This window comes from Pipistrellus kuhlii, unplaced genomic scaffold (genome assembly GCF_014108245.1).
Source record: "Pipistrellus kuhlii isolate mPipKuh1 unplaced genomic scaffold, mPipKuh1.p scaffold_m20_p_5, whole genome shotgun sequence".
Classification (NCBI taxonomy): Eukaryota; Metazoa; Chordata; class Mammalia; order Chiroptera; family Vespertilionidae; genus Pipistrellus; species Pipistrellus kuhlii.
In genome coordinates this window covers 2,346,734-2,374,584 of record NW_023425551.1, presented here as the reverse complement: position 1 = coordinate 2,374,584, position 27,851 = coordinate 2,346,734, and positions in this window count along the sequence as shown.

Here is a 27,851-nt window from a genome sequence, read left to right as displayed (position 1 = left end):
ATTTATCCAAAATTAGATTGCTTTGAAATCCTCACGTTAATGGAATCATGGGGGGGGGGGGGGGGGGTGGCGGGGAGAGTGATGAGATAATTTGGCATCGTTAAAACCTCCAGTTTAGATGGGAGGTAAGCTAAGCTAACTCTGGGAACATTAACTCATAACTTAAAATGCTCCAAGCAGTTGGGAACTGTTAGGAAAATATTCCAAGACAAAGAAGACCATGGAGTAGTTTTCCCACCTGTGTTTAGAAGGGGAGTTACGAAGCCTACTGAACTCCTTCTCTGGTGAATCTACCTGTAATTTACAGATAATGTGACTGAAAAGCCAAGTCCACAAAGAGGAAACGAGTTAATACTAAGAGGAGGACAAGTCTAATTTGTAGAATAACTTGGGAAAAATTGATTTTTTAAATTTGAGTCATGGAAGTATATCTCTGGGAATCATTTAGGGCTATGGGGATGAGAGACAGAAATGGTTCAGAAATAAAATTATGGGATTAGACCATGAGGTTGCCTCATAGAACCTGTATCATTTACTTATATTAATTTCATTTGTAATTTTATTCATACTTCATTCATTCAACGTATTAAAATGTTTAAATGTCCTAAGAAGTATGACCATTACAACACGGACAATAATAAGAATGGAACAAAACAGTGAATTCTGCTTTCTTTAAATAGAAATGAACGATAACCATGTTTATTATAATAGGTCCCCTGGGGTTGTACTTAATATTTAATATTTTTAAGTCAAATAATTATGTTAGAGTGATTTGTTCTCCCTTGGGGACCCTGAGAAACCAGAAAAGTATAAATTAAATGTACTGGTCTCCAAAGAGATAGCATCTATATTTTTTGAAAAGAATAATATTACTTGTTAGATATCCTGTTCAGTCATTTATAAATAGTCACCTTTGTAAAGCAAGAAATAACCTTGTTTAAAAACCACCGACATTGTTGTTCTATTGTCACCTGCTGGTAATTGGAAATGCATTTCTGTCAGTTCTACCTAAGATGGAATGTAATTCCTTCTAAGATCTTGATCTTAAATTGGTAGCAAGAAAGCCAAAGAGGAAACGCAAGAAGGCTTACTTGTTCTTTGCACGAGTCATTTTGTTCTGCCCTTTCTGATAATGTGAGTTATTATTCTCACATTGGTTCTTGGAAGGCAGCAATAGGCTTCTATTTTTTTTATTTTATTTTTTTTTTTTTACAGCTCTCAGCCCGCTTTTACACAATTGATATGGAAGTGGGCCTCTGCCTGGCTTTGGAACACACATGGGTAATGTTTATTTTAAAATAGAGTCCAGATTGCTTTGTTAGAACAGCATCTACACACAGTAAATAGCGAAACCCCCGCCACCATCTCCTCAGCTTCATTTTTTCCTGTGAGGTCACAATTTCCTTCTAGAACCTGAGTAACCTTCTCGCCTGAAGTTTAGTAACAGTCCCTGGAAATGAGTCTGGGCCTCAGAATCAGGGATCCAAGACAACTCAGGCCAGGCCCAGCCTGGTGGGGGGATAACCACTCAGTTTGCTGTTTCAGAGCTCGCACCCTGAGATGCTTATCAGTATCGCAGGGAAGGCGAACAGAATTTTAATTACATGGGCAACACTGCCCGAGGCCATCATATCACAGAAAATCCCGAAGAGCTCTTCTGAAATTCATTTTTTTTTTTTTTTTTCTATTTGGGGGAATAGAGAGGGCAGCTGGAAAGAAGAGTAAAATTCGTTCTTCACCATGGGAGAATTTGAAAAATAAACAAGCTGATTTAGAAGAGATTATACCTTCTCATCAACCAAGTCAAGGAGTCACTTAATCTTGGAATTGGAATGCGTTTATGAGGTCGGAGGAGCAGATCTTCGCATCAGAGTAGCAATTCTATTTATATCATTCTGGAGAGGGGTCACCGCCACCCTGCTTAAACCCTTCGAGAAGCCGGGAACATTCTTCTTAGCAAAACAGTGCAGCCCAAACTTTTTTATGTGTAAGGAGTCCTAGCTGTTCCAGACTTCTCTATAAGGAGGCGAAAATCGCCTCCCCTAGACCTTCTCTTTATTGCTCTTTGTGCTGTCTTGAGGAGGAAACAGAGTAAATCTAATTAACTCTGTTTCACATGACAGTCTCAAATATTTGGGGACAACCCCATAACCAGGGTTTGTGGTGCTGTGGTTCAGCGCGCTCACTTTCTCTCTCCTGATTTCCTGCGCGCTGCAGGGAGCCAGGAATGGGGTGAGTGTGCCTCTCCTTGCTCCCTCACCACCAAAAGGTGTTTTCTCAAAAGGCTATTTCCCCGTTGTTTTTGTAAAAGCCCCTTGCTAAATTAAACATCATGACTCCTTTCGCTCTTCAATACACATGGTATTTCATATCTAAGCATATCTGCACTTTTATGTTTAAACTTCTTAATTCTTGGGCATCTAAGCACTTGGACTTCTTTTTAAAAACTATATTTTATTTTATTGTTTTGTTCTTTTACAGAGAGGAAGGGAGAGGGATAGAAAGTTAGAAACATCGACCAGCTGCCTCCTGCACACACCCTACTGGGGATGTGCCCACAACCAAGACCCTTGACTGGAATCGAACCTGGGACCCTAAGTCTGCAGGCCGACGCTCTATCCACTGAGCAAAACCGGTCAGGGCAGCACTTGGGCTTCTTAACGAAAGACCATCTTATTGAGACCGTGTGTAAAATAAGCTCACTTACAGTGTTGGTTAGAAACTGGCATCTTCTATGCCACAGCTTGTGGCCATTAAGAACTGATTCCTGTGGCATATGGGTGTTGGAGACATAAATCTGAAGCTGAATCATCATTGCAGCTCAACTACTTCAAAGGAAGATGATAAATAAGAAGCAGCACTTTCTGCATACTCATTTATCTAGCGGTTAGTATAAGGAAGTTGGGCAGATATATGTGTAGGTGGGCGTCAGGCCTGTAGTAGTATGTCATCCTCAAAAATGCAAATCAACGTTCAGTGCACAGTCGGGAGTTTTCTTGGGAATTGTATTTGTTGAGGCATTCTGACATCAGCATGTTGGTGCAGGTGGATCTATGAGTCCACTGAGGCTGCAGATGCTCATCTGAGACCCAAACCCCTTAGAACTATGTACTTCGGAGACATGGGTGTGTGGGGGTGAGACGTGGAGGTATGAACTGGGAACGGTCAAAAGGAAACTAAGTTCTAGAAGGTCATAGGTGGGTGGATATTCATTCATCAAACTAACTGAACAAAGCATTTCATTGTATATAAAGCCAGACTTCGAGTAGAAAAAGGAAAACAATCCAATGAATTTTAAAGGAAATTGTCTGAGATGATAGTACAGCCTCCGCACACAGCTTCGTTTCTTTGCAGGCACATCGTCACAGCGTGGCTTTCCAAGTGTTATTGTCTGAAGGCTGAACTCCTCAAGTCTGTAGGAGCAGGGGAAGAAGGGAGCTTTAATTTATTAGGGACCTTCCACACATTCAGAGGATGGAACTTGGTTTTGTGGCTGCAGTGGTGCATAAATCCCATAAAGCTAGTCGGCCATTGGCTAATGGTCTAAAACCCCTAATGCATCAGTTAGAGCCAGAGAAGGGAGTCCCATTTAACTGGGCATCTAAGATGCTTTACTGATAAAGCAGGACCAACGGCCGTGTGAGGCATTGCAGCATGGAGTTCCCCTGAAACTAATGGGATCACCATACTTTATTAGCCTTTCTCATAAGGAGCCCGTGTAATGAAGCTTTGGGTGGAAATTAACTTTTTTCCCCCTTCGGTGCCCAAAGAACTTCTATCTTGTTAAGGTCACTCCACTTAAAAGCCTTTTCCTCACCACCCTTTAAAGGCATCCACAGGATGGAGGTCTCAATTTCTTGCCTCAGTAGAATGGTGCAATCCCAAATGGAGAGCCTGGTAAACAACGCATGAAGAGCACAGGAAACATGCAGGACCTAGTCTTTCCTGGACCAACTGTATATACAACTCGTAAAGATTAATGGTTACGAAAAATGTTCAGTCAGACAAAAAAAAAAAAAAAGCGCAAGGACATCAGTTCTCGTCTATATAAAACTAAAAAAAAAATCCTGGATGGTACATATACCTGTAATTTTCTCTTTCTTAAGTGTTATTTAAAATATGGGGCTCAAAAACATACTAACATTAGTATTTTTATTGGGTTACTTCAATTAATTTTGGAGAGCAGAATGTCAATATTAATCTAACATCATTACAAGAACATTGCTTGCAGTTAAAGGCTTTACTTTTTATGATATTCACCTACATTGTAAAGCCAAAGGTTAGGAAATTAAGGAATATCAATTATCACTCATCAAAGTATATATTTAAATGTGCAATATTGAAAAGAAATATATGTCAAAATCCTTTCTTCAAAGGTATTACAATCTAGTTAGGATAATAAAACTAACACTCAAAGCCAACATTTGAATGATAATGAGATAGGTGTAAGCACAAGTGCTCGATAGTTGATATGAGATGTAAATGCTAAGGGGACATAAATCCTAAAAAAAAAGAAGTGTCAGTAAGGCCTATAGTTGTCATGGAGAGTGTCACAGAGAACTGAGGAGCCAAAGGGCCAGGAAGGATGGCAAGATTGGAACTAGGAAGGACTAGGAAAAGCATTTGCCTGGATAGCTTTTGGCGGTGGTATTGAAGGCATGAGGTTTACGGACGCTGCAGAGCTGTGGGAAAGGTGTGTGTTTTGGAGACCAAATGGATGCTAACAGGAGGGCCTTGAGGGCCAAGGATCCTATGTAATGTGAGAAGTGATAGAGAACTTGGGAAGATTTTTGAGTGAAACAGAAACAGGATGGCAGTGGGTGAAGGAGGCAAAGCTGAGTAGTGGGACCAATCCCAAACTTAAATCCCGAGAAAAGAGCTACCTAACACCTTGGCATTGAGCGATGTGAATGAAGGATGTAGAAGTTAGATGAACCACAATCATTATTAACACGTAGGGTAGTGATGCTTTAACATTACTCCTGGAGTAGTGTCGATGGGAATAAAGAGGATGGAGAGGCAGTCATTAACCGTGTGTGAGGGGACAAAGACCAGGACTACACTTACTAATGACTTGAGATGAACTCAAAACTTACATATAGGAACTGAAATGATTGAATCCTGCTGTATTCTAACTTCTGGTTTCCAGCTATTACAGTAAATATCCTTTCTCATTTATTAGTCTCAAAAGATAGTTCAGGTCATACACTTGTGACCCCGCATTAGCTGGTGCTTTATGTAAAAATACCATTTGTCATAATTGGTTCAATTACTGCCTAACAAAATACCGCCCAACTAAGATTCAATAAAATGTTCATTGATGACAATTGTGATTATGTCTAACCAAAATACTTATTCTAAAAAAGTTCTCGCTATTAAAATTCACTTAAATGTGCATCAAATAATAATACGTTAATAATATCTAGCTGCTTTATTTTCACTTATGGGAGAAACGTGGGAGAATATCCAAATTCAGATTGCTCGTCAGACATGGCCTCAGAATTGACGGAGCATTTTTCACAGTTCTCCCACCTGACCAGGTAAGAGAGTGGAGATGATTCTGATAAGATCTTATAAGAAGAAAGCGAACAGTTTATTCCTAAAAGCAAACCAGCAAAGACTATTTAAAAAGTCCCATTAGGAAAGGGAGATAACAAAGTCTTGTTTCAAATTCATAGAAACTGCAGTGAGGCTGATCGCTGGGAATATGGCTTGCTGGGCTCTGTGTATTTCTGGACATACTGTTAAGCAGGAAAAAATCAGGTGTGTACATTTCTCTTTACTTCAGAAAACCTATGAATTTAAGGCTGACAGACTATCACACAAGCTTGTGATAGCAATAAGAGATAAGAACATGAGTAAAGGAAGGCCTTCCTGTAAAAAGTGCCTTAGAAATTTCTCATCACACAGCTGATAAAAACTCCGCAGGCAGAGCGCACCAAGAATGCCGAGGGCTGAAATGAGATTGCTCGCCAAACAGTGATATTGGGGAGAGTCAGTGTGTAAGGGAGGATGGGCTAAGGTGAGCGAGCAAGGTAACAGGAACTGCTCGGTGGTGGAAAAATGACACACAGACAGACATCTCAGAGTTTCCATCCACAGGGCCAGCTCCTGAAGCAATCCCAAGATGCACAGCTGTGAGCAGGGTTTCTCCGGGAGGGCCCTGCTCATCTCTTTGAGAACCTTTCCAGTTTCACACCTCTGGGTGCTCAGTCCCCTGCCAACGGTGTGGGTGGGATTGTGCTGAAGTTCTAATCCTGGGAACTGAAGGATGTGCTCTTATTTGGAAACAGAGTCTTAGCAGATGTCATGAACACTTTATTTTTATTTTTTAAATATATTTTATTGATTTTTTACGGAAAGGAAGAGAGAGAGATAGAGAGTTAGGAACATCGATGAGAGAGAGTCATCGGCCAGCTGCCTCTTGCACACCCCCTACTGGAGATGTGCCCGCAACCAAGGTACATGCCCTTGACCGGAATCAAACCTGGGACCTTTCAGTCAGCAGGCCGACACTGTCCACTGAGCCAAACCGGTTTTGGCTGCTCACCTCCTTGATAGCAAGGTTCTTATACTCTGTTTTTCTTCTCTGTCCCCAAACTCCAAGCAGCTCGCTCGCCGTTGCAATAGAAACCAAGCCCTTCACTGTAACACGCAGCGTTCTGGGTGCAGAGTGAAGACTGCGGAACAGGTGGCGAATGGGTACACGCAACCTGCTGGATGCTAATTGCCACATGGATGGAGCCTCTGGAGTGTGTTTGTCCTCAGGCAAATCGCCGGGTATTTTACTTTATAATCGTTTTCTAATGATTTCTATGTTGCTTGCTTCCATACAATATTTTACTTGAGTGACACAACTAACAAGCATAAAGCAGAACAATTAAAACAAAATGGAAAATGTTGGAGGGAGAAAGAAAAACCAGGAAAGACTACTTTCAGCAATGAGTGAATTATTACAGCTGAGTGCTGAATATACCTCTGAGCATACTGGCAGCCAACGAAAAGAAGATGTGACGGTTGGTGTTGAAGAAGTACGGAAACATTGAATGTCACCCAGAGAGTAGAATTTTCTCGTAAGTTAAAACCTGTAACAATTTTGATGTGAATTCATAATGTGACCTCTTATGTGAACATAATATATATTTAAGAAATTAAATTGTTAGTTTCTTTAATAACCATTTTGCAAAAGACATGGACATGGTTTGCCAATGGGCACTCCTGAGAGGACATCAAGGATATTGTGGGTTTAGTCGTTCATTCACTCCACAGACTTTTCAAAAGGCCTAATCTGGCAGGGCCTGTACGAGGTGCTGAGGTCTAGGTGTAGTCTCTCTCCTTAAAGAATCTCTGATTAGCGGAAGACAACTCAAGAGATGGATCCTATATGATAAAAGCCTAGTATGCAAATTGTCCCATCCACTGGGAGTTGTCTGGGAGTTTGACCAGGGGTGGGGTCAGCTGTGGGAAGGGAGAGAATACCTGGCTGGCATGAGGGAGTCGCTACGGACCCTACCAGTGCACAAATTTCATATTATAATAAGATGTGATAGCCACAATAATCATGTTTTAAAAGGGTAGAGCACTGGGAAATGCATACTGAAAATGTAACCCATTTTTCAAGTGATTCAGAAAGATATAAAGAAAGAGGTTTGACACCTGTTCAAATAAGTTGTACACCATAACATGTAAATGATTGCTAAGTGTTCATTATAATGTGCTCTCAATTTTACTATATGTTTGAAAACTTTCTTAATAAAAGATCAAAGTACAAACACCCTTTGGCATTTGCCCACCCAACAGCTATCAGACTTCTGAGTAAGAATGGATCCCCACACAGTTTTTTTTTTCTTTTTTTTTTTTTTTTTTTGTTTTTCCTGATCTGATTCCTATCAAGACTTTGTCATTTTCTTTCCATTTGGAAAGAATTCAAGACAATTTCCATGCTAATATTTGCCTGTATCTCTCCTATATGCCTGGGAATTCTTTCTTTATTTAGATACAACATCAGAAAGAGAGGAAAAAAAAATGAGACAGAGGGTAGAAGTTTCCACTTTCTCTGGGGCCTTCCATTACAGTGGATGATGAAGAACTGACTTCATCCCTCCCGTCTAGATGTAAACATCCACTCTGGCTGCCTGCAGCATCCTTGGCCTGGATAATACCCAGCTCAAGCCTACCCTGACCCCAGAATGTGGCAGCAGCATTCCAACTCAGCAGTGTGAAGAGAGTGCCTGTGAAGGTATTCCGTTAGTGATTCCATCTTTCCACTGCCCAGGAGGGTCCAGAGGCTCCGCCCCCACCCCTTCATTCCATTCCTGGAATAAAAGCTGTTGAATAGTTCAATCAGCTTCATTAGGTGGCCGGTGTCAACTGCTATTATAATTTCTGCTATGATTTGATGATATTCCACCACTTTTGTTATTTTCCAGCTCCTAATTGCCCCCTATACTTTTGACATCTCTATTGGACTGATGTTAATGTCAAGTTGTCCCAATTCATGTGCCCTATTGAAATCTAGTAATGAGGCGGCCGAAGTATGAATCGGTGGAGGACTTTTTGAAGTGCTCTGCCTACAAGCCTTTCTTTCTGACTTCTGTAGCACCAAGAAATGACTTCATTTTTGAGGAAAGAATAAAGGCTCGTGAGTTTGAAATTTTACAAGATGGTAAAAGTGCATCAACTAATGTTCAAATTAAAAAGGGAAAGGGCAGGATAGGTTGCGCAGTAACATTTAATACTAAGTTTTTGGAAAAATTGTAATAACTTACAATTTTTTATACGCAAACACATCCTGAAAATGTGAAGAGGTTCAAAGAAGAAAATAAAAAATTGACTATAAAATAATATGTGTTAATTTTTATTGTATACTTTTAAAGGTTTTTTTTGCATAAAAATATCCACTTTTTGTTTTTTAATAAAGAAAATGCAATCAGACAATAGGCATTTATTTTATAATCTGATTTATATAGATCATGGGCCTTTGACTTCTTTTCATGCCCTTAAATATAGGTGTTTATAATGTTTATAGTTTTATTGTATCCCATTCTATAATAATTTAAACTATTTCCTACTTATGAATGTTTATATTATTTGAAAATGTTTCCTTATTCGCATCATACGTCTAAACCAGTTATAGCTCCAGTCCTACTTTGGAAACTTCCACCCTATTGCCTCCCAAGATGACAAACAACTCCTTCAACATGTAAATTTGTCACAAATGAATGACAAAGTAGGCAGTCTTTATTACTCATGGACTCTTGGAGTTCTTAATCTATCTCTCTCTATATAAAAGCCTAAGCAACCATCCCACTGTCTGACGGGTAGCTATGACAACCAAATGACCACCAGAGGGCAGATGCTCCGACTGGTAGCTATGATGTGCACTGACCACCAGGGGGCAGGCGCTCAGTGCAGGAGCTGCCAAACTACAGTGGCTTGGCAGGTGTTGCGGTTCTCGAGTGATACAACAGGAACCAGAGGGCCCCATTCTGGGGTGCACCACCTGCGAACTGCCCTCTCACGATGCAGGACCCCTCAGGGGATGTCAGAGAGCCAGTTTCAGCTCCATCCCCAGAGGCCAGGCCGAGGGACCCCCACCAATGCACCGGGCCCCTAGTCTGGTTATAATTCTTTTTAATCTACCAGAGAAGGATACGCAATCACCCTCTCCCAATCTCATTTCCTCACAGGTTACTTTGTTCCATGGAAAACACTTTTAAGAAACAGTGTTCTGGTCCCGTTCAATCACCGTCTTCCATTAATTTCTATTTGGGTGTTCTGCAACCAATGTTAAGGTCTTTCCCTCCCCCCCCCCCCCCCAATTCAACCAGTGTAGCTCTGTGGTTGAGTGTGGTTGCATGCACTAAGAGGTCTGTGGTTATGGGACTCCTGGCAGCCATTTTTTTATTTTATTTTATTTTTTTAAAATCACAACTCAAAGTCTGAAAATCAAGTCAAATGGATAAAGGCTGAGCTAAAAGACAGAGGTAGGTCTCGATGATCTGGCTGTTCTTGATCCATCTGGTGTTTAGTTACAAGAGTCAGTTTGGGTTTTCTGTGACTGACATCCACAAAGGTCCTCGCTAATATAACATTGTGTTCTTCCCTTGTGGAAAACCATTCAAAATATGTTAAGAAACTTTGTTGGCTGAGGATGAAAATGAATTCTTTCTTGATGATTTAGAAATAGAGTGAATTTTAAAAGTTGTTTTTTTTTTTAACTAAATCTTTGATCTCAGCTTGTTTTTATATGATTGACCTATTTTTCACAAAAGTGGAAGCACAATGAATTATGATTTATTGAAGGTTTCAATTAGGTTTGATTTTAGTTGCTAAATCCTTTAGTATATAATAACCATCCCAGCAAATGACCATATAACTTAGATAGGTTGAGGCAATACTTATTTGTTTCTCTGAAATTGAGGAGATTATAGTTATAGTAGAAGCTCGGTGCATGAAAATTCATGCATTTGGGGGTCCCTCAGCCCGGCCTGCACCCTCTCGCAGTCTGGGAACCCTCTGGGGATGTTCAACTGGTGGCTTAAGGGAGTGGGCCTAAGCCACAGTCTGGCCTCCCTCTGTGGGAGGTGACTAGTGGGTTAATTGGGGGTGGCCCTGGCCAGTGAGCAGCCAGCTCCACCCCACATTGTCCCCACCACCACTGCACCCACTCCCTCTTGCCATCCCCTCCCTCTGTCCACTGGCATCTGCCTTGGCTGGTCTGGTGCTGCCCACTCCCTGTCCTCCTCTTTCCCCTCTGCCCCGCCTCCGCAGATCAGTGGTTCTGCTGTTCAGTTGAATTACATATTAGGCTTTTATTATATAAGATGATCCTACATGAGGTATGCCTGTTTCACTGAAGGAATCTGCTTGAAAAATAGGTTACACCAGAGGAGTTTCTGATTGGAACCTAGATTAAACTAGAGTCTGCCCAATAATACTATGCAATAACATTTTTTATTAGTTACTTATTCCAATCCTTTCATCCTGAGGATCCTGCTGAGTGAGAATTCTTTCTCCCTGGTGTAATCTGGCAGCTCTCCATCTCAGTACCGGATAGTATTTCTAATCCCTTTTATAGAGTGAGGCTTTCTAAATCTCGCTGTGCAAATCTCAGATCCCTGGGCTTTTCCTCTCCAAAGTTCAAACCCAATATCTCTAGCAACAGCACACCATTTGTCTGTTGAGGCTTAGACTGGCCTTTAGCAGGCAGATTGGTCCAGAAAATTTACAACAATAAAAAAACAGGTCAGTTGTGGTACATGTCAGCTCATCTGACATGCACCTGCAAGTTTTAATGGTATTATTCAAATGGCCGTAATACGTACATATTATAGTTACTTTATGTAAGTCCACAATGCAATCTGGGAAGGTCAAATTATGGCATCCTTCCAGAAGTGATGGATCAGCTGGAATATGCCGCCCGCTGACAGGACCGCTCCCCTGGAACACGCCTGGAGAAGGCTCCTAAAGCCAAGTATCCTTTCCACTCATCTCATTTAGGCTGACGATTTGCCTGCAGGAGATAGGATCAAAGTAAAACAAATAAAATTCTCCCCACCCCATGGCCTTTGATCATTTTCTTGTCCCGACTCACGAGGAAAACCTGCTGAACTTCCACATGAGGACCAACTCTCTCTGAGCCTTTGCATTCATAAAGCCACCTTGAGTTGATTTCTCAGAATAATAATAATAATAATAATAATAACCCTTTAATCTTTTTGCCCCATTCACCACATTGCAGAAAAGATTGTGTAGACTTCTGACCTGAATTTGGCTGTCTTCAGAACTCCATATACTTCATTCAAGCGCTCACCGGCTCTCTGAATTCCGATGCCAGAATCAGGGCCATTGGTCTCGCTGGAACCATTGAGGAGGAAACAATGGATTTTTGACGAGCTATTTCTCTAAGACAGAATTTTCTGAAGTGTACTCTATGGGATGTCAGCTTTTGGTTTGACCAGGAATCAGCGGCAACAACAATACCTGCAGGACAGAGGACAAATATAACTTGCAATAAAAGCGTGGCAGCATAGCAACTGAAAACAGAAATACAGAGGGCACTCAGGAGCCACTTAGGAAATGTTAGCACTGTCTTTTTAAAGAAACGTGAGTCTGGTGAGAAGACTTGGCCTATTGTTTCATTAAAATTATATTCAAGGATAGAGTTGAACATGGTAGGATTTCACCAGGTTGTTGAAACATGGTTCTCATCAACATTGGGAGGCTAATTTTCCCCAAAATGCTGTACCTACTTCCACTTTATTAACGTGAAAGTTGTGCTTTGGATTAGCAGGGTGAAAGTCTTTTTAAAAATGGGAGTATAAATACGTTTATAAATGGAATATTGCTTTTTTGCTGAAAGCACTTGCTAAATAACATTACACATGTATATCATTACCAGTTAAATACTTTAATTTGCTTATTTGCAATGTCTGACACTATTTACTGAAATTAACAGGCTGACAAAGAGCAAGAACTAATACATAAAATAGGTCCAACCAGACAATCTGAGTTAATACTGATCAAATCAATCAACATATGAACCTGAAATTAAGTTGAATTAGTAAATGCCTACTTGGATTGGTTTATTTAAGAGGGTGGTTTTATTGGGAGTCAACACTATCCTGTTTTCCTGCATATCACCAGCTTATGTTCAGGGTCTTGAGACCACATAGGAGGCGGAAGTGGCCAGGTGGGCCAGGAAGCATACATTGAGCGCATGCATGGGCGAGCAGGTGGGAGACACTGATTCCTCATTCCAGAAGGGAAACCCTTCAAATGCTCACCATGTTTCATAAGCCATTGCCCCTGGCATTGGGGGAAGGCACTGGTGTCAGACTTTTACTGGAATAATCTCAGGTACATGCTTGATTGGCTGCAATTCAATGAGACTGTTCAGTCACTTGTTTGCTTGGTCCTAGACAGATGACTAAAAGTGCATGGGGGAGGTATGGACAAAGTTATGTTTCCAAAGCATGAATCACTGCATGGAAGCCTTTCCTGAACTTTGATTTCATGCTACTTCCATCCTAAGCATTAACCAAATAACTTTGCACTTAAAACACCCTTCTTGGTGTGGGTAAGGTTAATTCCCAGAGGTTGGCTGCTGGCTTTTGGCTAGTTACTGAGAAAACCAGTGTTTTCTTAGAAAAAGCATAGGATTTGTCCTCGTAAGAATGGAATGTACAAACTTTCCAGTTGGAACAAGTTACCTAACTTGAGCTTCAGACTTCTTGTCAGCACTTTAAGGCTAATAGCTACACATTTCCAGGTTTTGTGTAGGTCAAATCAAGTTATGCATTTGATATGTCTATGTATAAATGGGAAGTAAGCCAGGGATTTTTGTTTCCGTTAACTTGCTTATCACTCATAGGCATTTTCATGTGGCATATTTCAATATAAAGTAAGTGATACAAAATACGTTGCCGAAAATCAACTAATGTAATTCTAAAATTCTATTTAAGTTTAATTCACACAGTCTCAAATATGAGGGCTACATTATTGATTATGGGCTGTAAAAGCAAGACAAAGCAGGAGCACATCGGTGACATGTGAGGTGCAGGGCCAGGATTCCTCTCTACATCTCAATCATAAAATTGTTGCAAACTCCAGCAAGGCCAAATAACAGGAACTTTCTGACCACTAGCTTTTCTTTTTTGGAAATTGGACAAAGTCCTCCGTGTTATTGTGTTTATAATGTTATACAAGTACAATTATTCAAAACTTTGCCATAGTTGAAACACTGCGATTTTTATTGCCTATTCCTTTGGCGTTAAACCTACTTCCCTTTTCCTCTCCCTGCAAAGGAAGATATTTAGTGGTTTTTAAGAGGTTTCCCCTGGTTGAAAGCTTCTGTACAATACTTGCTTAATGAGCTGATTAACAACTGTTACTGAGAATTAATGAATCAAATCACAGTGGTAATCACCATATTGCAAATCTCTGTGTTGTATTAGGTTTTGATGGAGCCATCCATTTTGCAGTGACGACTCTTTTGTATAATGAAAGTACCTGAACAGATTGCATCCCAGGTCTCATCCAAGGAGCTCCAATGATGTCTCAGATAGAGGAAAGCCTTTTGGAATTCCCTCAACAGTAAGCAACCAAAGATTCTATTAGTAGAATATTATTATTCCATTAAGCACAAAAAGCATTTTGATTTTAAGTAATTATTCAGAGCACTTTGGAAACCTGTTTTAGCCTCCATACACACAGAAACCTTGCCATCTGACTAGGCATCTGCTTTAGCGTAATTTGCAGTGGAACAGCAAATAAAACATAAATGGCCACGGCAAGGGAATTTCAGGTTCGACAGTTTGCTGCTTTGCCAGATAGTTTTCTGTTCAGAATATTTAATAAAATTATTTTTGCAATATCTTAAATAAACTATTTAAGATAGTGCTTGAAATTGCATAGTCTTGAGTTTTGGATTCCATTAGAGAATGCTTCAATAATGAATATTTATCTTAGTAAACTGTTATGAAAGTAATGAATAGACAACTAGACTCTGTTACATAAGCAGTAAATAATGTGTTGCTATGTGCTAATACTGAAACGAGAGGTATAGCTAATTGATTTGTGTGGTAGGTTTTCTAAGTACTCAGTTAAAAAGCTAAGTTGCTCATTAGCCTTATGTAAGTTATATAATTTCCCCCAGGCGGGATCGCCTCATGGTTCAAGCATTATTAAGTAATCCTTATCGCTATTATATTGGGGAAAGTGGGCAAGTGAGTTAAAATATCTTTCCTTAACTAATGTATTCAAACCAGGTATGCTAGTCAAACAGAGTTATGTAAAAGAAGTTAATCAGATTTAGATTGATTTAGGCAAATTCAATATTTAGAATTTATTCTCATAAACATAGATTGTATAAGATACATTGCACAGAAGTCGGGATCCCAAATTGGGTTTACTGGACACTCAATACAGAGTAAGCATTATGTGTTTTCCAAAGTGTGGTACGCATACCCCCAGGGGTAGGGGAAGAGTTTGGTGGGGGTATGCGTTGCACCGGAGTTTGGTGGGGATATGCACTGCACCGTACTTAGCTGCGCCTAATTCTGCGTTCTCATGAGTACAAGGGGTACTCAGTGTTACGAAAATTATAGAAGGGGTACACATAAGTCAAAAGTTTGGGAAACACTGAAGGTAATGAGAAGTTAGAATATGACAGTTATAAGCTTGTTATATTATTCTAATTTTCACAAGAAGCCTATAATCTAAAAAGTTTCCCATTTTATAGATACAGAAACAGTTTCACTAAAAATTCTTAAAAAGTATAATTGATATGCTTAGGAGGAAATAAAACAAAATAATGTAAAATGTTCAATTAAAACCAGAGAAGACAGAGGAAGAGAATAATAAAAAGAAACAAAGAACAAATAAATGAAAAAAAGTTACAAGCATGATAACTACTAATAAGTATATATCAATAACCACTTTAAAATGCCACTGCTTTAAATACTAAAAGGGAGAGATCCTTAGAGTGAATTAAAGAACCAGATCCAACTATATGTCATCAACAAGAAGCCAGTTTCTCAGACTCTCCTAACTTTGGGTAACCTTGACAGTTTTGAGAAGTACGGTGGCATATTCATCACAGTGTATCAAAGTTACCGTCTGTCTGCATGACTATCATTGCTGATGCCAGCCTTCACCCTAGGCTGCCTGTACCGATCCCAGTAGGCAGCCAAAGTTGAAAATCCTGGTCTACATGCTCTGCCTTTTCTATCCTAGGTCCTAAACGGTGCTGACCACTTTTCCTATTGCTCTTTCTACCAGGCCAATCCTTCTTTCAAAGACGAGTTTGGCCTCTTCAAATTCTCAGAGATATTTGTCACCTGCAGCCTGGGCTCGTTTCATGGGTGTGTGACCCATGCTGTCACACAGGGCTCCTCCCTTAGAAGGGTGCGTGCTTGATTGACCATGTTGCTGTCCTTGTCTAGGGATTCTTAATTTTTGAAAAGGGACCCTGCAGTTGTAGAGGCGATCCTGACTACCAGCACCCACTAATGTGGTGTTTCCCATCTCTGAGCTCATAGTCCAGCTCGCGAGCCATATGTAGCTCTTGGGCCCCTTGAGTGTACCTCAATCAGATTGAGGACGTTTTAGCAAAGGCCAGTTTAGGATTACCATAATTAAGTTAATAACAATGTACCTACCTATATAGTTTAAGTTTAAAAAATGTAGCCCTCAAAAGAAATTTCAATCATTGAATTGTTGATATTTGGCTCTGTTGATTCATGAGTTTGCCGACCACTGGGTTAGATGGGATGGGACTCCACATTGATCACATGTAACTTGAAATACAATATATTTGTATCAATATTAGTACCGTTTTTTTCACTGCAGGTCTCTGTTATCTCAGTTCTACCACCTAGCCTTTGTATAGGCTGAACTGAGGGCGTAACCAACATTTCTTACCTTGTTCTAGAGGAAAATTTTGTTGATGCTCCAACAGATTTTCAAAGTAACTTTGAAACACAGCCCGTTATAAACTAGGAAGCCTGCATTTACTAACTCAAAACCGTACAGAGAAGAAAGAACATGAGACACAGATGTGCCCCTACAGCCGTTAGAGAAGAAGCATGCGATTGGCGAGTTACTTGGGTGCCTCAGGGGCCCGCACGCAGGAGCACCGAGGCTGGGCGTGGAGCAGGAAGGAGCCCCTCCAGGACTCGGAGGCGAGGCAGTCTGGAGAAGTGGCACAGCTGTCACTAACTGGGAGGCCACAGAACCGGTGGGAGGTGCTGGTGCCCAGCAATCAGCCAGGGGGTGGCTTGATTTCCACAAAAACCTCAAACTGATCATGCAACAAGAATGAGGAACATCAGGGGCTGGGAGTGGCAACGGCCCTTAACCCACGGGCTGCTAATGCCTGAAGCAGCATGAGGGCCATCAGGTCACTGAGCAATCTTTCTGGGACCCGTTCCTTTCAGGGGAAGAAACAACACGAGCCACTCCCTGTCACCCTGGTGTCAGCAATGACTTGATGCACTGAGATAAAAAAAAAAAAAAGAATAATTTAGGACCCCCTTCCCCTTCCATAGCTATGTATGTTATACATTATATTGTTTCCAAATGCAGACCTTTCAGTTCCCATTGGGTCTGGTTCCTCGTGTGTATGCTTAAGTTTGTAACTACAGGGTCTTGCTCTGGGTTGCAGACATGAATAGCTCTAAAGAGTCAAAGCAACAATCAATTCTGTAAAACGCAGATTTGCCCTGCTTGAAGTCACATGAGGATAGCAGCATGATTATCCAAAATAACACTGACCCCAGACCAAAGGCGGCATGACTTCCTGTGGCCACAGGCAGGGAGAGTTCTCTCTCTGCTCGGTGTGTGCTCAGCTGGTGAAGACCCACTTCAGGTGGCATTGGTCTCCCAGGCCTTGTTTGAAAGCAAGCTGGCTGGGCTCTATTTTGGATAAGTAGATAAGGACTATGAATTCACCTTGAGAGTAAATAAAAGCAGCTCACCTGAGCTCTTATTCATTCCTCTCACAATAACAGGAAGCTAACCCACTTACTGCGAAGGTATCATCTTTCCTGCTTAGGCATGATCATGGCTCACAAACCTCAAAACCTGCATCAACCGGAGTTGAATAATCTTTAAGCCGCTAAAGGAATCACAGGTCTTCTTTTTCTCCCAGTGTCTGCCTCCATCCGTGCTTTGCAACCAAGATTTGCCTTGATATGCGCAGCAGAGCCCCCTGCACCCTCCAAACTCCTAAATACCTGCTGTGTCTTGTCATCTGTGAATTTCAAGCTACGGACATACATTCAATCCAACTTTTATCAACTGCATAGAAAGAGTGCCTGCGAATCTGGGCTGCACTGAACCAAGAATGGCGAAGAGCACTGTGGTTTTGACCATCACCTGGCCTCTGGCTAGATGGGCGACCTGCTTGTTGGTGTCTGCACATGAGCACCTGGTAGTTACCAATTATTTAGCAGCGTCTTGAAACTGTCTGAGGAAGGAGCTGGGCAGACCTGTCCCTTCCCCCACACAGGTGATACATCTGTGATGGAGGCAAGCCAGCCAGCCAGTGTGGTGTGGCCATTTGTATACTTTGATAAAGCGAGATCAGAATGTTCTAGAAGCACAAAGAAGGGACACCAATGTTCGAAGGTCAGAGAAAGCCTCCTGAGCCAGGCGTGCTGTGAGATTGAAAATGAGCTCACCAAATTCCAAGTGGCCTGCACTCAACAGCAAGAAGAACCAGTCCCTTAGCTACTGGCTTGTAAAAATACACTATAAAAAAAAATAAATGAAGATTCCAGGGACACCTCTCTGTCCTATTTTTGCAAGTTCTTATGAATCTAGAATTATTTCAACATAAACACACACACACACACACACACACACACACACACACACTCACACACACACACACAGAGCACACAAAATGGTAGAACTTAGGAAAATGCCTTGAAACGGCCTGTTGTCAAGGTCTGATTTTGTGGGTGTGTGACCTTGGGAGCCAACAGGATCCCCAGTGAGAAGAGCCCTGTATTTAAGACAGAACCCAGAAGAGGTGACAGTAGGCACAAAAGGTACATATTGGTCTTTGCTGGCCAGCGTTGTGTGCTCTTTTAGTACAGAAAGGCTTTTAAAAGAGACTAGGATAGACTTTAATTATGTCTTGTGATGATACCAATGGCTTGTTTTTGTAACATATATTTCACGTTTATACGTGCATGAAATGTTATATGATAATTGAATTGTCAATTAGCCAATAATAACTACCTTCTATTGTTCTGGTCATGGCCATATAACTTTTGTCTACTGTGAGATGCTTACTGGAAACTGAGCTGACAGTGGAGAGGGGATGCATGGCGGGTTGGAATGATGGTGGGAAAAGAGGAGAAGAGGGAAACGAGATAAAGAGACACAGAAAGGGAGACCAAGTGGGAGACAAGGTGGTTAGAGATGGATTTTCAGTGAAGGTGACATCTGAGTAGAGATCTGAATGAGACGAGGAGGCAAGTGCTAAGTCCTTGCAGATCAAACCGCAGAGAAGCTGGCGTCCTTGGAGCACAGTGGGCAGGTGGGAAGGAGGTGGGAATGAAGTCAGAGGTGTCTCAAGACACCTGGTGGACTACGGCTTATTCTGATTTGAGGGTTGAGATATATGCTTTTGAAGGATCTGCTAGTAAGCTGCAAAATGCTCCCAAGGATATTGGGTCCTAATGCCTGGGACCACTAAATGCCACCTTTTAAGGAAATTGGATTTTTTTCAGATGCTGTTAAGGATCTTGAGATGGAGACATTATTGTGGGTTATCTAGTCCACCCTAAATGTCATCTCAATTGTTCTTATAAAAGAGGCAGAGGGAGATTTCCCACATATGCAGAAGAAAAGGGGGTGACCGGGAAAGCAGAGATTGGAGTGAGGTGGCCACAAAAAAAGGAATGCCAGCTGCCCCAGAAGCTGGGAGAGGTAAGGCATGGAATCTGCCCTGTAGCCTCCAGAGGAAGCCACAACTTGGTTTCAGCCCAGTAATACTCATTGTTATTTCTGGCCTCCAGAACTGTAAGAAAATGGAATGTATGTTGTTTTGAGCCACTAAGTTTGTGGTAATATGTTACAGCAGCCATAGGGTACTAATACATCAGTATATGGATAACACTTAAGACCATGTACTAGATGAGATCACCAAGGAATGAGTGTAAATGGAGAAGAGAAGATATCAGGGTGAGCTCTGGGCATCAAACATTGATTTTATCTTATTTTAGTATTTTTTAAAAAGTATTTTTATTGATTTCAGAGAGGAAGGGAAAGAGAGAGAGAGAGAGATAGAAACATCAATGATGAGAGAGAATCATTGATTGGCTGCCTTCTGATGCCTCCTACTGGGAATCGAGCCTGCAACCTGGGCATCTGTCCTTGACTGGAATCAAACCTAGGACTCTTCAGTCTGCAGGCCGACACTCTATCCACTGAGCCAAACTGACCAGGGCATGGGCACTGAACTTTTAGAAACAGAAAGGAGCACTGCAATGAGTTCATAAATGGGTCTCACATGTGTGTGACACCATACATGTGGAATGGGAAAAATGGAACTAACTCATTTGGTACAAAATCACCTAAACAGAGGTGATTGTAAAATCCTAACTTTTCTGGGAACGCACAGACTTTGCCAAAATTATGTAAGAAAACCTTTGATCAATATCATGTATACCCTAAAGGGCGGGTCATTCTAGCTCACATCTCAGTGACCCATGTGGCATTATTTGTTTTCTTTTTGTAATGTGTGTGTGTGTACATCTATTTCATACAAAACACTTACATCAAGTTTGACTAAAAAGCATAAGTAAAATGATCCATTATGGTTGATTTGATTCTATTTCAGGAATTAATTAGAGCCTATAGAACATGTTTGAAGATATTGGGCTTAAGTCATAGCTTGAAATGGGAGTTAGGATGATGTTATCGATCTGACAGCCTTGTGCATGTCACCATCTGATTTATGATTGAACAGACAGTAATCTCTGACAAATTTAATCTTCACCACAAAAATATGGGTCTTTTTGCCTGAGTCAACCGAGACTTCCTTAATCTTGGATAATGCATCATGTCATTTTCAGTAATTTGGGTGGATATTTTCTTTGTGCAAAGCAAAATTAAATGATGAAATATGCAGTTCTTTGTAAAAGAATGTGCTTAGGAACAAAATGCCATGAATAAAAAATTGAATGGTTAGAAATCTAAATACAAGTCAAATTACTTCAACTGAGGCAGACAAGATGACGTGATTGGGGTGCTGGGTGTGTCTGCATGAGCAAAACTGCGTGTTTTCTTTAAGGTAATCAGTAACGTATGGTGCAGACCATACAGCATCATGGTACCAAATCGTTGAATTGAAACAGACACACTAATAGGAACGACCTGCTGGATCTGGGCCACTATTTCAAATGATTGTTTTTTTCCTTTTGCTTCCCTTTCCCCACCCCCTGTACTCCCCTCTGTTTCCTTCTGCAACAAGATCATGTTAGCACAGACAAATGGGGCAAGTCAATGACCTTCACCCCAGCAGACAGGCTCCATGGAGCCAGTTCCAGGCGGGTCTACAGCAGCTGCTGGCTTGCCTGTGAAATGAATGCAATGGTGGCTTCCCACAGTGAGGCATCAGCTCTCATTCCCCTGCACATCCCTATAAACAAGGGACAATGTGGACTCGTGGGAAATCCTGCTTGCTGAGATGTTAGCTTCTAAGTCTCTGTGTGTGTATGTGTGGGAGAGGGAGGAAGAGAAAGAGAAAGGGAGAGAGAAGAGACTCTTCGATGTTGCCCCAGTATTTCTGAAGGAGGCAGCGCCTTTTTATTGCTTCTGAACTGAGGACAGCTTCCTCTCTTGAAAGCTTCAATTCTATTGCAGGTTTTTATGATTTTGAAAGATACCCCAGGAACGTAGGCAATGAACCCAAACCAAGCTGTTTGATGTGTTGAGCTGTGTCCCATAAACCTCTGCAGCTTTACCAACCTGGCGGCAGAAATGACCCAGCTACAATGGTGTTAGCTTAATTTTCCAAATGCAATTAGAACACAGTTATAGGAAATGCTAGAGCAGATGAAAAGGGAAAAGCAAACAGGTGTATGCAAACTATACATTCACCTACTTGAAATTATGTATTTTAAGTTTTGAAGGACAAGATCGGAGTTTTATCAACTATTCAACCATTTATGACCCCGGTGGTGGCATTTGCATTTCAGGAAGGATTTAGTAGTCTAAAATTATGCTGGTTATCGATAGTGGAAAATTATTTTATGACACTAAAAAGTCTTCAAAATAAAATTGGAATGGAAACAAGGTGATAAAACATTAGTTATGATATGATTCCAATTTTATTGATATATACTTACATGTATATACATACTTATACATGCAAACATATATATTAAAAAGACAGAAATATAAAAGGATTATAGTAGTTATTTCGGAATGTTGAAATTACCAGTGATTTTCTTTTCTATGCTTTCTGTTCGTTTTTCTAGATTTTATAAAATGAAAATGTCATCTGACTATATCAAATCTAAAGCACACACACACCAACTCATTATAAAAGAAAATAACCTCATGCTATATTAGGAAAATTATAGTAGAAATTACCATTAAAATCTATAAAATGGAACAACAAATTGAATAATTGTTTTCCGGGAAATCAGGGATATGGTCCTTGAAGGAATGGAAACACACAGGTGAGCTCACCACTAACTCAGCTTTCTCCCGAGGAGGCCTTGGGAAACCCAGCACTGTGACTAGAAGCCCAAAGAGAGGGCAATGGTCGCTGTGGGTGGAGGAACAAGACTGGTCCTGATGCAGGTGAGGCAGCTCTCATGGAGCGGGTTCCCAGAAAGAAGGAAACTCCAGAGAGAAGGAACCTCAGGAAACTGCATGTGGTCCTTTAAATCTTTAGCCAAATGCTATTTGAGCATGCGTGGAATGAAATCTAATAAAAAAAGAAAAAAGAAGCTATTTGGAAACCATGAACGGGAATAAAAGATAGACGTTTGAACAGAGCTGAGAGATATAAGCTTCCAAGAAGCCAGAGTGGAGACAAATCTCAATAAAAAGCTGTCCCTTCTGAGGAGGGCTGTAATAGCCCAAGATATAACATAGCAAAGCCCAAACCAAATCTCAACAGGATAAAGCTGCCAGGAAAATAGAACGATGTGTTTGCCTCTTCACCGGACCCAAACTGATGCACCGGGTTTCAAATCCATTGATCTTTGTTCACTGGGGTTTGTTTGCAAGCTAGAGGTAGGCAATAAATTCTCAGAGAGAACAGAAAACGCGGCTCACACAACGATAAATTAGAGTTCTTTACAACCGAAAACTTTGCTTGTCACAAGACACTGTTAACTATTTGTGACTAAATTTGCAAAGTATGTATTTTTAAAGGGATATAGAAAATACTTTGAAAACATTAGTAACTCAATATTAAAAAGACAGGAAGGTCATGAAAATGGGCAAAAGATTTAAACAGGCACTTCAAGGAGGAAGACACACAAATGGCCAGTGAACACATAAATATGTGACCAATATTACCAATGAGGGGTAGGCTCCTGCTGCCCATGTGGTTCATCTACAGATACTTGTCCTCAGAGATTTGAAAGCGTTGGGGCTGGGGCTGAGAAATAAAAAAAGGCCAAACTAGCTGAAATGACTCCCTCAATGAAGGGGTCTGTTCACCTGTTTATTAACAAGACAGAAGACAGTTGTCTTTCAAATTATGTCACCACCATAGATAATTCTGTGTGTATCATGTTATAACTTAGTTTTTCTTTGTAAATTATCTCACATATCCCTGGTTTCTACCAAAAGTTTGTCATAAATTCAAATAGAATATGAACCCATATGTACAATTTGAGGGGAGAATTACATGAATTATGTAAGTTGATTATTTAACTATTTTCATTTAAATGAGTAAATTAATATATGTAAAGAGTAAAAAGAGCTACTACTCAATAAGTGTAAAGTATTGTTATTATTATTATTACAAAAAAAGGACTAATTTAAATAGCTTAGAGCCTCTTCAAGAAAAAGAAATGCTCCGTGACCAAAATTGTTTTATTTCTTGTGATTGTTAAAATTTAGCCCTCTTTCTGAGTTGGGGGTAGGAAGGACAATAACTATGAATTTTAAAAGGGGGCTTAGAAAACATGCTAAAATATGTGCAAAGAACCCTCGGAAGAGGCAAGAGGCAGGTGGTAGGAAGACAATGGGTAAAATAGTTTCCTGTACCAGCCTTTAGGTGGCGCTATAATCCCTTCAGAACTAAGTTTCTATCTAGCTGGTAGCTCTGAGCAGGGGAGTGTGAGAGTAAGAAAGGAAGAGGTATGGTGAGAGGAGGGGAAAAGCCAGGAGTATTCATCTGATAGGAATTATTAACAAATTGTATGTCAGAAACTTGGAGGAGTGTCTGTAAACACAGAAACATGTACATCCAACGAGAGAGAAGGGGTCTATAAATTATATTTCTAAAATTGTCTTTTTCTGATTAAAGCAAAACTGGTTGTTTTTTTTTGGAAAGTAGATGTTGGTGTTCTTTTCCTGACATCTCACATGCTTGATCTGGCAGATAGAGCTCTGTGAGCAAAATAATGCACCCCTGAATCTATATGCTGAGCCGTCTCAGTAACACTGGTCCGCATATCTCTTTCTAACCCCTGTGCAAGCCAATGCTACAAATTAATTAGTGTGTAACTGCATAAACAGGCTTTTGTTTCTCTATTGTCTTGATGCCCATTTGCTTGTCCCGAAAGGAGGCAGGGATCAGCCATTTTTAAAAAATCCATTTCAAGAAAGATTAGAACAATTACCTATTCAGTCGGTCTGTGTCATTAAGTATAAATGAGCCTGTGATGAGAAAAGTCAAAGCTCCATTTTATTAGTCTTAATTTTAATTTTTATTTTTAGATACCTAATTTGCTTTCACTTTTGATACCTTAGACAAAAGCAAAGTCAACTGCTGATAGCTTGGTTTTCCCTGCAGTGAGTATAATTGGACACTCTTTAGCAGGGGAGCAACTTTTGAATAGATGCCACACAGCAATGAAGACTGTGAGATTAAAAAAAAAAAAACAGCCCACAAAACTCTTTCAATATATTTGTGATTAACTGGCAACTGTGATAAGAAATTACAGGGAAATGAAATAAACAGAAAATGTTAACGAGTAGGACATAGGGATAGTTTTGTTTTTTTTTTGTTTTGTTTTTATACGAGAGAAAGAAAGGCAAAACAATACCCGAGCTTTCTACCTGCTAGCCACCTGTTCGATAAATAAGTAATGGGGGGAAAGAGTTGCTGGCCTCAGACTTACACAGTTTGCCCACTTCTAGCATGATCTTGTGCACGGCCACAAGTCTGATGCTGAAGAGCAGGTCTATGAATTATGGAAAACGAGAGATGATGCGGAGGATTTGGTTAGAAGTAGATAACTCTGCGCTCTTTACCTCCGTTGAGGCCATGGAGTTCTTCTGTAGTGTCTTTTCTTCTACAGAGTTTTGCGAATATATATTTTAGTATTCTTGACAACTTTTTTGCTCGCATATCCAAAAGGAAGTTACTATGCCTGAAGGGTAGCAGAGCTAATTGAATAAAAAATTATATATATATATATATATGTATATATATAATATATATAGTTACATATATATTATATATATATATTTAAAAAAATTATAGCCATTGCTATCTGAGATGAGTAACAACATAAACCGACCTTTAGGTTTGTGTCTGTGAGGCAGGTGCTGGGGAAGTTACTATGCCTGAAGGGTAGCAGAGCTAATTGTTTGAATAAAAAATTATATATATATATATATATTATATATATATATATATTATATATAATATATATATAATTATATATATATATATTATATATATATATATATTTAAAAATTATAGCCATTGCTATCTGAGATGAGTAACAACATAAACTGACCTTTAGGTTTGTGTCTGTGAGGCAGGTGCTGGGTAAGTGAAAGTCTGAAACAAAGTATGTTGGCTCATTTCCAAAGGGCCTGTGAGGAGAGTGGGCACGGGAGAGACTACTCCCATCTATGTGTCTCATTAGGAACTGATAAGATATTGATGACAACTGTAGAATCTGTGCTACAGTCACAACATGATTTCTATGTGTTTTCAATTATGTTTAGAAGGAAAGTAAAATGTAGCCAAACTTGCTAAAGAGGGAATAAAAGACACTGATAATTAGAAAATAAGTAAAGACTAACTAAATAGATATTAATTCCATAAAAAGCAAGGTCTCAAAACACACAATCTGTCTAAAAAATGTCAATTACTTCTACCTGAGTCTTCTTATCAATGTGATGAATTCCCCTATTGAGTTAAGCAACATATTTATCACCTCACATGTTTACTGCATTTGACTTTTTAAAAATTCTACTTCTAAGTGATACTATATAGTATTGTCTTTCTGTGTCTGGCATATTTCACTTAGCGTAATGCTCCTCAGGCTCAATCATGTTATTGCAAATGACAGGATTTTCTTCTTTTTAAAGGCTGAATAATAGTCCACTGACATATAGCACATCTTTTCTTACACATTCATCCATCAACAGAAACTTAGGTTCTTTTGTACCTTGGTATTGTGAATAATGCAGCTTAATGTGGGAGTACAGATATCACATGGAGATAATGATTTCATTGGATATATACACAGAGGTGGATGACTAGATTTATTTTTAATTTCTTGAGGAATCTGTCCTATTTCCCACCAGTTACATTCCCACAAATAGTGTGTGAGGATTCCCTTTTCTCCACATCCTCACTAGCAATCTTGTCTTTTTGATGACAGATATCCTAACAGGTGTGAAGTGATACCTCATTGTGGTAGACACCTGATCTTATACACTAGGAACCCTGTGAGATACTTACAGATGAGGAGACTGAACCACAAAGAAATAAAGTTCCTCAAAGTCAATTTGATAGAATTAAAATTCACACCCTGGCCAAACCCACAACTTCTAACCAATGTTCTGTTGCCTTCAGGCCTTGTGTCCCAAGAGAGCTGAGCTTCACCATCTGCACCCAAACACCTGCTTTCTATCATGCAGTCGGCCGTGCTGAAAGTTGAAGACCAGCTTTTTAGGGTCCCAGGATGGCTTTATTCCAGCAACTGTTTTCTCTGGTCAGTGCAAGGTGATTACTGTTTCTGCTCTTAATTTGATTTCTCTACCTGAGACTTTTGCTATGGATATATTTACATGAGACTAGCTGGTGTTTCAAACCTCTCTGCACCAGACTTTTATTATGTCTGTGATGCCTTCTTGCTTCCAGCCCTCGCTGGGTAGAAAATGCCTGCAGGTCTGCAAAGACATATGGATTTATCCTTGTTAACCCCATGGCATTTTAAATGGCCTGTCCGTTCCCACAGCCTTTAAACATGGTTCCATTAGATTTGTTTAAGGGCCAGGCTATGATTTTGACCTATAAAAAGTCAAAATCTACAATTAGACTAAAAATTAAACCTGGGGGTTTCTAAAGTCTCTATGGAGAAACCCACAAGTTTATTCATTTCTTCCGTTTAGTTTTGACTCAGCTGGTAATATTTATAGAGAGATCCTTATGCTCACAAAACTGTCTACCAGGAACCTGAGTCATGATTCCTAATAAAAGTGGGTTTCAGACAATCTGACACCTATGTGAACAATCAGGTGATTTCAAAATATTAAAACCAGCTCCAGCTGGTTTTGCTCAGTGGATAGAGCGTCGGCCTGTGGACTGAAGGGTCCCAGGTTCGATTCTGGTCAAGGGCACATGACTGGATTGTGAGCTTGATCCCTAGTGGGGGACTTAAAGGAGACAGCCGATCCATGATTCTCTCATCATGGATGTTTCTATCTCTCTGACCCTCTTCCTTCCTGTCTGGAACCAATAGAAATATTTAAAAAAGCACACAAATGTATAAAAAATATTAAGAACCATTTATTAGTAATATTAATAATGTCTATCCTATAGATTAACCCCAAGCTCTTAGAGCATAGCCAACAAATCAATGCAAATCATCTTACATTGAATTTTTTGTTTGCTTGTGTAATTATGAATTACCTGACAGCACTTAAATCATAACTACTCCCCATTTGGACACTGGCTGTGAAACTCCAGGACTGACAGACTCAGCAAGGGTCCCCAAGCCTTGGTTCCAAAGCTGTGACCAGGTGGACTCTTGCTCCTGAGTGTCAGTGTCTCTAGCTTAACCCTGAATGGAGTTCTTTCACATGGGGCCCCCTAAGGGAGAGATTGAGAACAAAGCTAATACTGCAGGAAGAGCATTTTGGAGTGTCCCACACAGGCGATGCCTTCATGTCTATCACTGCAT